The sequence below is a fragment of the Phyllostomus discolor genome, chromosome 1 (assembly GCF_004126475.2).
Source record: "Phyllostomus discolor isolate MPI-MPIP mPhyDis1 chromosome 1, mPhyDis1.pri.v3, whole genome shotgun sequence".
NCBI lineage: Eukaryota > Metazoa > Chordata > Mammalia > Chiroptera > Phyllostomidae > Phyllostomus > Phyllostomus discolor.
The window spans coordinates 12,662,030-12,671,829 of NC_040903.2; the positions used below are offsets into that span (position 1 = coordinate 12,662,030).

Consider the following 9,800-nt stretch of genomic DNA (forward strand, 5'->3'; position numbering starts at 1 on the left):
CGTGAATTCTGTATTACTCCCTCTAATCCATGTGTGTGTAGCGTGGGAGAAAAAAACAAGTACAGAGTATTATAAAATAAATATAAATGGCCACTTCTAATAAAACATACCCCTTTGTTATAAACTCACTGAATGAAACTTTAAAGCAGGTTCCACAAAACACTAATTTCTTGAGATGAAAAGCCTGTTCACAATGTTATTATCTATATATCTATTTGCATTTATATATGCATTTATATACAAAACATGTATTTTATAATATATGTAAACACCCCTTGGCAATGGGCAAGGAGACACCCGATTGATGGTGTTTGCTCTTCTATCAGTCAGGGGCAAAGCTGATGTAGAGTCCTTGGTTCATGCTAGCTTGATGCCTGTGTTGCTGGCCGGAGCTGTTTCATCCCTGGGGCCCATAAAAATAATATATGTAAATATATGCATGTACATGCAAATAAATATTTTATAAACGTATGCATTATATATGTGTCTATATAATCAAATACAATGGAGAAATGTTAAAACATTTAAAAAGTCTTTGCTGTTACATTTTTCCAAGTCTTAATCTGTTGACATCATTGTCATCTTTAAGAGGGAGATTTGGAGTCTGGCTTTAGTCAAATTCATTTGATCATGGCACACCTATATTCATGGGCTAACTATCTGGATTATTATTTATTGCAACGCACTTTTAAAATCTGTGTCATAAAGTGTTGTTTGTCGGATGGGGATGGGATGGGTTTGCAATTAAGCAGCTGTTCAAATCCAATGGAAAGTTCTGTCGTACTGTGTGAGAGGTGGAAGAAAGCTTAAAGGTTGTCTAGTCCAATCAGTCCTTCAATGGATAATACTTTTCTTTTCCTTCAATCACACAGTTGGTCAATACTTCATCTATAAAGGAAACTGCAGAGTCTGACAACATGATCCATCACATTGTCTCCATCATTATTTTGATAATGCCATTTGTCATTGTCAAAGTTCTCCAACAAAAATGTTTCTAAAGAGAAAACCAACTGACTAAGACTGAAAACAATGGCAAGCACCATGGTTCACGGAGCATTTACCGTGGGTCTATTACATGCAGGGCCTGGAGCAGCTCAGCACTCTCTGTGGGGAGATGCTCATGCTCCAAACTAATTATTATAATGAAACACAAGTAATGTCCAGTTGTAAACAAACTGGTACAAAAATGCAAGTGGGTGAGACCACTTTTTCCAATTCCAGAACTGTGTGTATTGGGGCGGTAAGGGACTTCACACAGGTCACCATCGTTGAGGTGGTTGTTTTTGATGAGAAAGATTTCACCAAATTGAGTAAGATATAAAGAGAATTTCATGTGCTGAGGAAAAAGAATGAGGAAACACCCAGTGGTGTCAAGAGTACTAGATGATTGGGGGAACTGAGTGCTAGAAAGGATGAGAACATAGGATGAGTATTAGATGGGAAGTGGGAAGTGGTATGGGTTGAATTTTGTATACCCCCCAAATTTATATGTTGAAATCCTAAACCGCAGCACCTTAGCATTGATTTTACTTGGAGATAGTGTCTTTCCAGAGGTAACCAAGTTAAAAGGAGGCAATTTGGGTGGGTGTTAGTTCAATATAATGGGTATCCTTATAAGAACAGCAGATTTGGGCACACACACACACAGAGGGAAGATGACATAAAGAGACTCGGGGAGAGAGAGGATGGCCACCTAGATGTCAAGGACACGGGGATGGCACAGATCCTCCCATCATGGCCTTCAAATGAAACCAGCACCTGCTTTTGGTCTTCTGGCCGCCAGAACTGTGGGACAGTCAGTCTTGGTTGTTTAAGCTACCCAGTCTGTGGTACTTGGTGAGGACCGCCCTAGGGCTTGAACGAAGGGGGTGAAGCAGGGAATGGAAATTTGGATTGGACAGTGAGAGCTCTTCTATTGTGTGTTCAGCATCTGAGCAGTGGGGAGCTTCCTGGTCAGAGGTTCCTGAACAAGCTAACTTGGCCGCAAAGTGAAAGAACTGGAGGTTGGAGGAGGAGAGAAAGGCAGCGGGAAGCCAGAGCCTGGGGCTCCTTTAATGGGCCGGATGAAATATGCCCGGGGCCTAAATTAGGCCAGAGCTCCAGGTGGGATTTCTAAAATGTTGCACAGGTAAACCTGGTAAACCATAGGACACAGCCCACAAAGGAGGAGAAATCAAAACACTCACTGGAGTTGTAGTACTTTCCCCCTCAGATTAAGCTCAAGTGGGTAAGAATGAATACCTGGGTTCAAAGGCAATGAATTAGTTTTGGATATAGCCCTCTCAGGGCCCATAATGCTTTGCAAATCCACTCTTCCATTCACTTCTTCCCTATAGGCACCCTGTCTATGGCTCCCTTTGTGATCTATAAACATGCCAATTTCTTTCCCAGCCAGGGTCTTTGTATTTGCAAATCTCAATGCTCAGAAAACTCTACCTGGCACTGCACCCCTCCCCCACCCCACCATCATCTGAATGGCTCATCCCCATCATCCTTGGTGTTCTAGTGCTGTTATCACCTCTTTAGAGCGAAGGCTCCCTTTTTTGAGCATTCTCTCCTCTCAGCTCTTGGAGTTCCCACCCAGTTTGTGTTTCCTCAAAGCCATTTTCAGGCTCTGTAATCAAATTGCTTATTTATTTTTGTTTACCCTCAGCCTCTCCCACTTCAAGTCTCAGCTTTCAGCTATAACTCAAACTCTGAGTGCAGGGACCTGCTTATTCTACAGCTCCTTCCTGGAGTCTAGTAAAGTCTCTAGCACTTAGTAGGTGCTCATTAAATAGTGGCTAAACAAATGAATGTACCAACCAAAAAAATCACCCTCCTGAGTGGCAGGAAATGATATAAACGATATAAAATATTGAAGTGGTTATAATTTTCTAAAAGTTGAAACCTCTTCAATATTTTACATCATTTCCCCTTCACTCAAAAGGGATGATATTTTTGGTTAATACATTTAGAATTAAAGAGATCATCCTAATAATAATTTTTAGGAAAAAAAACCTTTAACTTTCAAAGATGTAGGAACACAGTGAGTTGAGAGAAAGATGAGTTTTTGACTTCACATTTTCTCATGGAAAATACTTTGAATCATTTAACATTTTAAACATTTTACATAAAAATCTGGCCAAGACCATGGAGAAAGACTTTAGTGATTTCTACATGTTAGTTGTTCTCCCCCCTTGGACTCTATGTGTCTGTGATGGGCATGCGGCTCTGCCACAGCAGGCAAGGCAATCTCTGACCTTTGGGTTGCTTAAGCATTTATACACCTGATGGCAATCTTTCATTAAATTTGGTGGAGCAGCAGCCACTCTGGCAGGCAGGAGAGAACACGGGGTTTTTTTCTTCAGTGATTTTCATACCAAATAGCTGAAACTGTTTCCCAGCGACAGACAAAACCCGAGAGCTTCATGCTTTTCCAGAGGAGCATGATGGCGTTCGTGGAGGGAACAACGTACTGGGGGCAGATGAGGAGAGAGGGAGGGAGAGTGAAGTTGATGCGTGGTCCAGATACACTTAGGGACTTGAGGAGACCGCTTAGGGAGCGAGCAGGATGTGATGCTAATGGGCAGGAAACAAGTTCCCTGAGATTTACGGTGTGTTAACATGCAGTATACTCTGGTAAACCAGCCTTCCCTTCCTCCTCCCTCTTTGGTTCACTTCTCCCCACCGTTTTCGACTTGCCACAGGCTGGACATAAAAGGTGCAGTTTTGGTAGAAGGGTGGATGTGTCTCCCCAGCAAGACCGAAAAGAACAGAATTGACTAGGAAACCTTTCTCATGTCTCCCTGCCCACTTATTAAGCCAGTATTTTCTATGACCCCAATGATATAAATATTAGTATTCTTCTTCTTTCATGTAATGAAGAAACTAAGCCAGAAAGGATTTAGTAACTTCCCCATGGCATTTTGGCTGGTAGGTGGCAGAACATGGATTTCACTTGAGACTTAAGCAGTTACCACATTTTCCTTGTGGCTCCCTACAAACCATTTTCCATACAGCAGCCAGGGTACCTTTACACATGCAAACCAATCTAATCCCTTTTGTGACCTCCCTTCATATACACAATACAATTAAACTCCAGGCTCCAGTTTACAAGCCACACATGAACGACCTACATCTCTGGCTGTTGGAGCCACTCTCCCCACTGTACACTATTGCTGGCTGGAACAACAGGAGCTTTTTCTTGCCACGGGGCCTTTGCATCAGCTGCTCCCTCTACCTAGGATGCTCTTTCTCTTAATGAAGAAGGCTCATTAGTTCCTCTTGATTTTTAGGCACCAGCTTAATTAGTTCCAGGGTGTACCTTAGCCCTTTCTGTCACGTCGACTTATCTTGAGACTCTGAAGAATCCTCATTGCTATCTCATTTTTTTTTTGCTAATGATATATTTTGCCCCCATTAAAGTTAGCTTCCTAACAGCAAGGACCTTCTCTCTTCCTTACTGTTGTAGCATGTATAGTAGGTCCTCTGTAGCCTAGAATAGCACCTGATGTATTGGCTGAATGAATAGATGGACTTGATAAATTCTCCCTTCATCATTCCTTTTAATTTCACATACTTACTGGGTCCAATAATGATTTACAGAAGATCCTATGTCTACCTTATAATAAAATCTCAGTCCATATAACATCACACTTACAGGTAAGAGATTCTTTTATGTCTTGTTTTAATTACTGAAAAAAGATTCTTTTTAACCCTGCTATGTTTCTTGTTTTCCCAGCTTCAAAAGTAGCACTGCCTTGGATAGCTCAGAACAACTAAGAATTGGCCTCGATTCCTCTTCCATCATCATTCCCCTCATTGTCGGTCACTACGGTCTATCAGTTTTACCTCCCAAATACACTTCAGGTTCATGTAGTTTCTTCATTCCCCCTGCTGGAGCCCAGTCCAATCTCCTATTATTTCTTGCTTGGATTTCTATAACAACTCTTAATTGGTTCAGTTACTTTTGCCTTTCTACAATCTTTATCCAGTTAATCTTTCATCATATTCAAATGAGGCACAAACCCCTGCCTTCTTGGACACCAAAACAGCTGCCTCCTCAGCTTCAATAGTTATGTTGATTCTTTCCCATTGACTGCTATCCGTTAAGTGTGAAGCATATTTCCTCTTTAGAGCAATGTAGTGAAGAAGGCTGGTAATGCTGTGCCCCATTTTACAGATGGGAAAGTCAAGGCCTACTGCATGAAGGGGAGAGGCCAAGATCAGAATAACTGAGAGTGCTCCTAAGGTTCTCTTTTTCTCAGTCCTCACATTCAGATAGTCATCAAGGTCTATTGATTTCAGCTCAACGTCTCACACAGTTAAAAAGAAGCAGCTCTGGGAACTGAAATCTCTTGATTCCTAGACTATGTTTTATTTCCATCTTACTATAACATGATATTTTTCTCCCCCATGCATTCTCTCCAGGACTCTAAAACGTCATTATTCAGTGTTAACCAGGTCCTGGTTGCTTTGTAGAGTAACAAACTATTTCCGCGTCTTTACAGCTATGATACAATGGGGATAATTTGAAAAAAGTTAAGTTTTCTGCAGGGTAAGGATCTTTCCCATGACTGTGATCATATTTTATTGACTGTCTTACCTTGTATTGGGCACTATCCTAAGAGGATAAAAGATTAATAACAATACACTTTTAGGTAAGATTTATTGAGATAAATATGTCTTTCAAGGTGTTTTAAGGATAGTTGTTTGGGTTTTCTGTATTTTATTCAATTCTTATAACAACTACATGATGTAGCCACTGTTATTATCCCCATTTTACAGACAAGGAAACTGAGGCACAGGGAGGTTAAGAAAATTGGCCAAGGTCTCACAGCAAGTGATGAAACTCAGGTATTAACCCACCTAGTTTGTCTCTAAAGCCCATGATTTTAATCATGACACTTTAGGGCTCTCAATGGGAAATAACATGCAATCCCTTCTTATGAGGATTTTATAGTTGGTGTGGAAGAGACCCACAAATGGAACACAATGTGATGAGTGTTATGATCCATTTAACATATCCCTACAGTGGGTATCTGTGTTTTCACTACACAGTATAGGCCAAGGGATATGAACTCAGAAATTGGAAAGTTTTGTTAAATGTGAGACCTTGGGAAAGTCATTTAACCTTGCAGAGAGCAGTTTCCTTATAATTAAAGCATGAAAACCAATATCTATGTCAAAGTTTTACTATTGGTATTAAGCAGGTTAATATATATCCAATAGTCAGCACATAGTAGGCCCATATGAAGACTTTCACGAGTTGTAGAAATATGAATAAAAGAATGATGTATAACTTGCCAGGTGAGCATGAAGGAATAAGACGTTCACTCAGCTGGGGAGATGGGGGGTGGTACTCCCCACAGCTGCTGGAACATTTGACCTGGCACTTGAGAGATGCACTATAACTGTATTCCTTTGCTTCCCCCTTCTGCATCCAGGTTTTCCCTGGGGAGCCACTCTTTCTTCAAGAGTATGCCTCACCCCATGCAGACCTGGTTGCCACTGATGGTCATCCTGCTACCCTAGGATGAGTCTCCCAGGTACTGAACTAGGTGCTGCAGAAGGCCGAGAAGAGTGAGGGCACGAAAGCAGACCCTTGGCCATGCCAGTCAGCCATTTGCGCAACCAAATATGAATTCTCTTGACCTCTTGACTTTCCAATCTGTGAGCCAATAAATATATACACTTCATTGTTGAAGCCTCTTTGAACTGAGTTTTCTGTTACTTGCAACTGATCCCCTTCTAACTGGAGAGAAATCTAGACAGGAGGGCTGCACGTGCGAAGGCTCGCGGAGTAGAGAACACGACATGTTTGGAAACACCGCAATGAGAAATAAGGCCAGAAGGTGGGTCAGTGCCAGCTCTTCAAGGCCAGCGACTTCCATGTTAATGAGTTTGGACTCCAGCCTGTAGGCAGTAGGGAGCAACAGTTTTTGAGCAGAGAAGTGACAAAATCAGATTTTCATCTTAAAAATATGACTCTGGCTATGGAGTTGAGTTTGGATCGGAGTAGGGGAGGTTAAAAGCAGGGAAAAAAGGTAGGAGATAACTGCAGTGGGAAAAAGGAAGACTGCAACCCTGGCTGGCATAGCTCGGTGGATTGAGCTCGGGCTGCAAACCAAAGCATCACAGGTTCGATTCCCAGTCAGGGCAGATGCCTGGGTTGTGGGCCAGATCCCCAGTGTGGGCCACATGAAAGGCAATCACACACACTGATGTTTCTCTCTCTCTTTCTCCCTCCCTTCACCTCTCTAAAAATAAATAAATAAAAATCTTTTAAAACCCCCCCACAATTCTTCAAAAAAAAAAAAAAAAAAAAAAAGAGAAGAAAAAAGGAAATAGTGCAGTAGTGAGGACAGATGGGTAAGGACCTGGTATGATTTTCTTTCTACGTCCACCTTCCTATTACCTACTTACTTCAATGGACTCTTCTTGGCTTTTGTTTCTGGATTCCCAGATGCCTCATCAGCCACAGATGCAGGCTGGCAGGCAGGGGACTCTTGCTGCTGGGGCGCACTTCAGAGCCTTCAAACTGTAAGATATGAGGCACTGGAACTTTCAGACTTTGGATATTCCCTTGTCATCCTTATTCCTGTATCACGGTGATGCTTTTCAGCTGGACATTAACAAACGGTTACAAAGGTCTACAATCTTCACAGACCACAGTTCAGGAAGCCAATGTAAATATCTCCCTGGACTCATCGATGAGTTCCCAAGCTCCTTTTCTTTAAGGCAGGACATGTCCCAGCAGGGAGAACCAAAATCCTGCCATAAAATCCATGTTTATTGTCTCTTTTTCTTTATCAGAAAACCTTCAAGTAGTTACCAAGGAATTAATATTGCTTCCCATTCTTCTCAGGTATTTCTAATAGAAGGGTTAATAGAATAGCATTGCATGGGGGCAGAGACACACAAACAGTTGGGAGTTTGGTTTTTAAGTATAAACTTAAAAAAACAAAACAAAACAAAAAAACAAGTCCCCCTGTCCAGTCTCTCTGGTACTATGCTTTCATCTCTTCCATGCAATGTGTTGCCAGTTTGAATGGCCAATGAAACATCTGTTAACAGGACCCGGGAAAAATTATAACTCTGTATTTCCATGAGTATATGTCACCTATGTTCTGTTAGTCTTCTGCTGAACTATGAAGTCACAGCTAGAATCACACTGTGGGTCCTCTGGGCATTCAGGCCAGGAAAACTCATTCCAATTTTTTTCTGCCACCAGCACCACTGTTTAATCCCATTCCAATTCCTCACCACGGGTGGATGGAGCAGTTTAAAAATTTTAAGTTCTAAGTACTGAAAAGGACCTTAGAAATAATCCACTCTGGAATTATCAGTGAATAATTTCAGTTGGTTTGGCTGAGGCTAAAGATAATCAAAATTATGTCCCCAAATGTGGAGCTAGAACCCACCTTGCAGGACTTTCCCGGAAGGGGGAGCTTCAGTTTCTTATCTATGAGATGGAACTAGCTACTTCTAATGGCTATTTGAGGGTTAAATAAATGAATGTATTGGAAGCACTCAAAGACTACTGGCACATAATAAGTACCAGATTAAGTGTAATTTATTAGGGTACAGTTGTTTGGAGACTATATCAAGTTTGCCGACAAATTCCAGCATGGATGGGGCTGGATGACTGAATGCTTAACTGGTAAAACAAAAGCAAGTTTGCTCCTTTGGGCAGCCACCGCTTAAGAGTCTATGAGGGTGAAAAAGAGTGACTACTTCTTATGAGTCCATGTGGCTACATGCAAAGGAGATCTGCATGGAGTGGTATAAAGTCTTGTCCAAAATGGGTGAACAGATATGACCAGAGAGAAGCTAGAGATATTACTGGATTCCTATGATCAGAGGAAAGGGGCAAGAGTCAGGCAAAAGAGAGACACATTCCCCCTGCCTGGGAAATGGCGAGTGAGACCACTTGTGATTAAAGGACATCAGATGATGCTGGAAAGCATCCTAAGGGACTCAGCTGTAAATATCTGACAACTTCAGAAGGAGTTAATGACAAATCAACACAGTAGTGTCAGCTAACAGGGCGTTTCCTCTTCCCTTTACTCTCTTCTCTCACTTCCCTCAACGCTGGGTGTTAGGGGAAGCCATTGTAAAACTTGCATGGCAAATCAGGTGAAAAGGAAAAGGCTATGACAGAGAAAAGGCAATCCAATCCCTTACGACCACAGGTTTTTGTTCATGGAGCAGTCTGAGCTGGAGAAAGGAAGAAACTCTAATTTTAATGGAAGATATACTGACACTTGGAACTATACATTTTCATTACTGAACTGGGACAGTGTTGTGTGATTTAAAGTGACAAGGAAACTATTTGTGTACCGAAGGATGACAAAATAATATCACAAGTCCTGCAAAGCTTCCTGGCAGAACTAGCACCCAGAGAATGGGTTTCAAAGGACGGTGGCAGACAAAGTAAGGATGCTCCGTGATCGCATACCATGAGCTGTGTCTGTTCAATCCAATGGCTACCCAATTATCTCATATTTATGGAATGCTGCCACATGCCAGGCACCGCTCTGGTGCTGAGGATATAGCAACAAACAAGACAAATCTCTACTATTTTGGGAATTGGGTACTGTAGGGAAAATGAAATGCAAGCTGATAAAAAAGATTATATAAATAATAAGTTTGGGGTAACTTTTAACTGCTAGTTAAAAAACATGAGAATAACAGAAAAGGGATGAGGAAAGGGTAAATGTGGGGACAAAACGGAAGTCCTCTCCTGATGGCATCTGTATTCTCAGTGTGCGTGCAGGGGACTTCATGGGGAGAGTGAGGAGGAGACAGAAAGTGCT

At 41.7% G+C, this 9,800-nt stretch overlaps 1 pseudogene; it reads left to right on the top strand.

Moving 5' to 3' along the window:
• The first annotated feature begins 270 nt into the window (after positions 1-270).
• On the top strand, positions 271-416 carry LOC114493717 (annotated as a pseudogene).
• Positions 417-9,800: the final 9,384 nt, after the last annotated feature.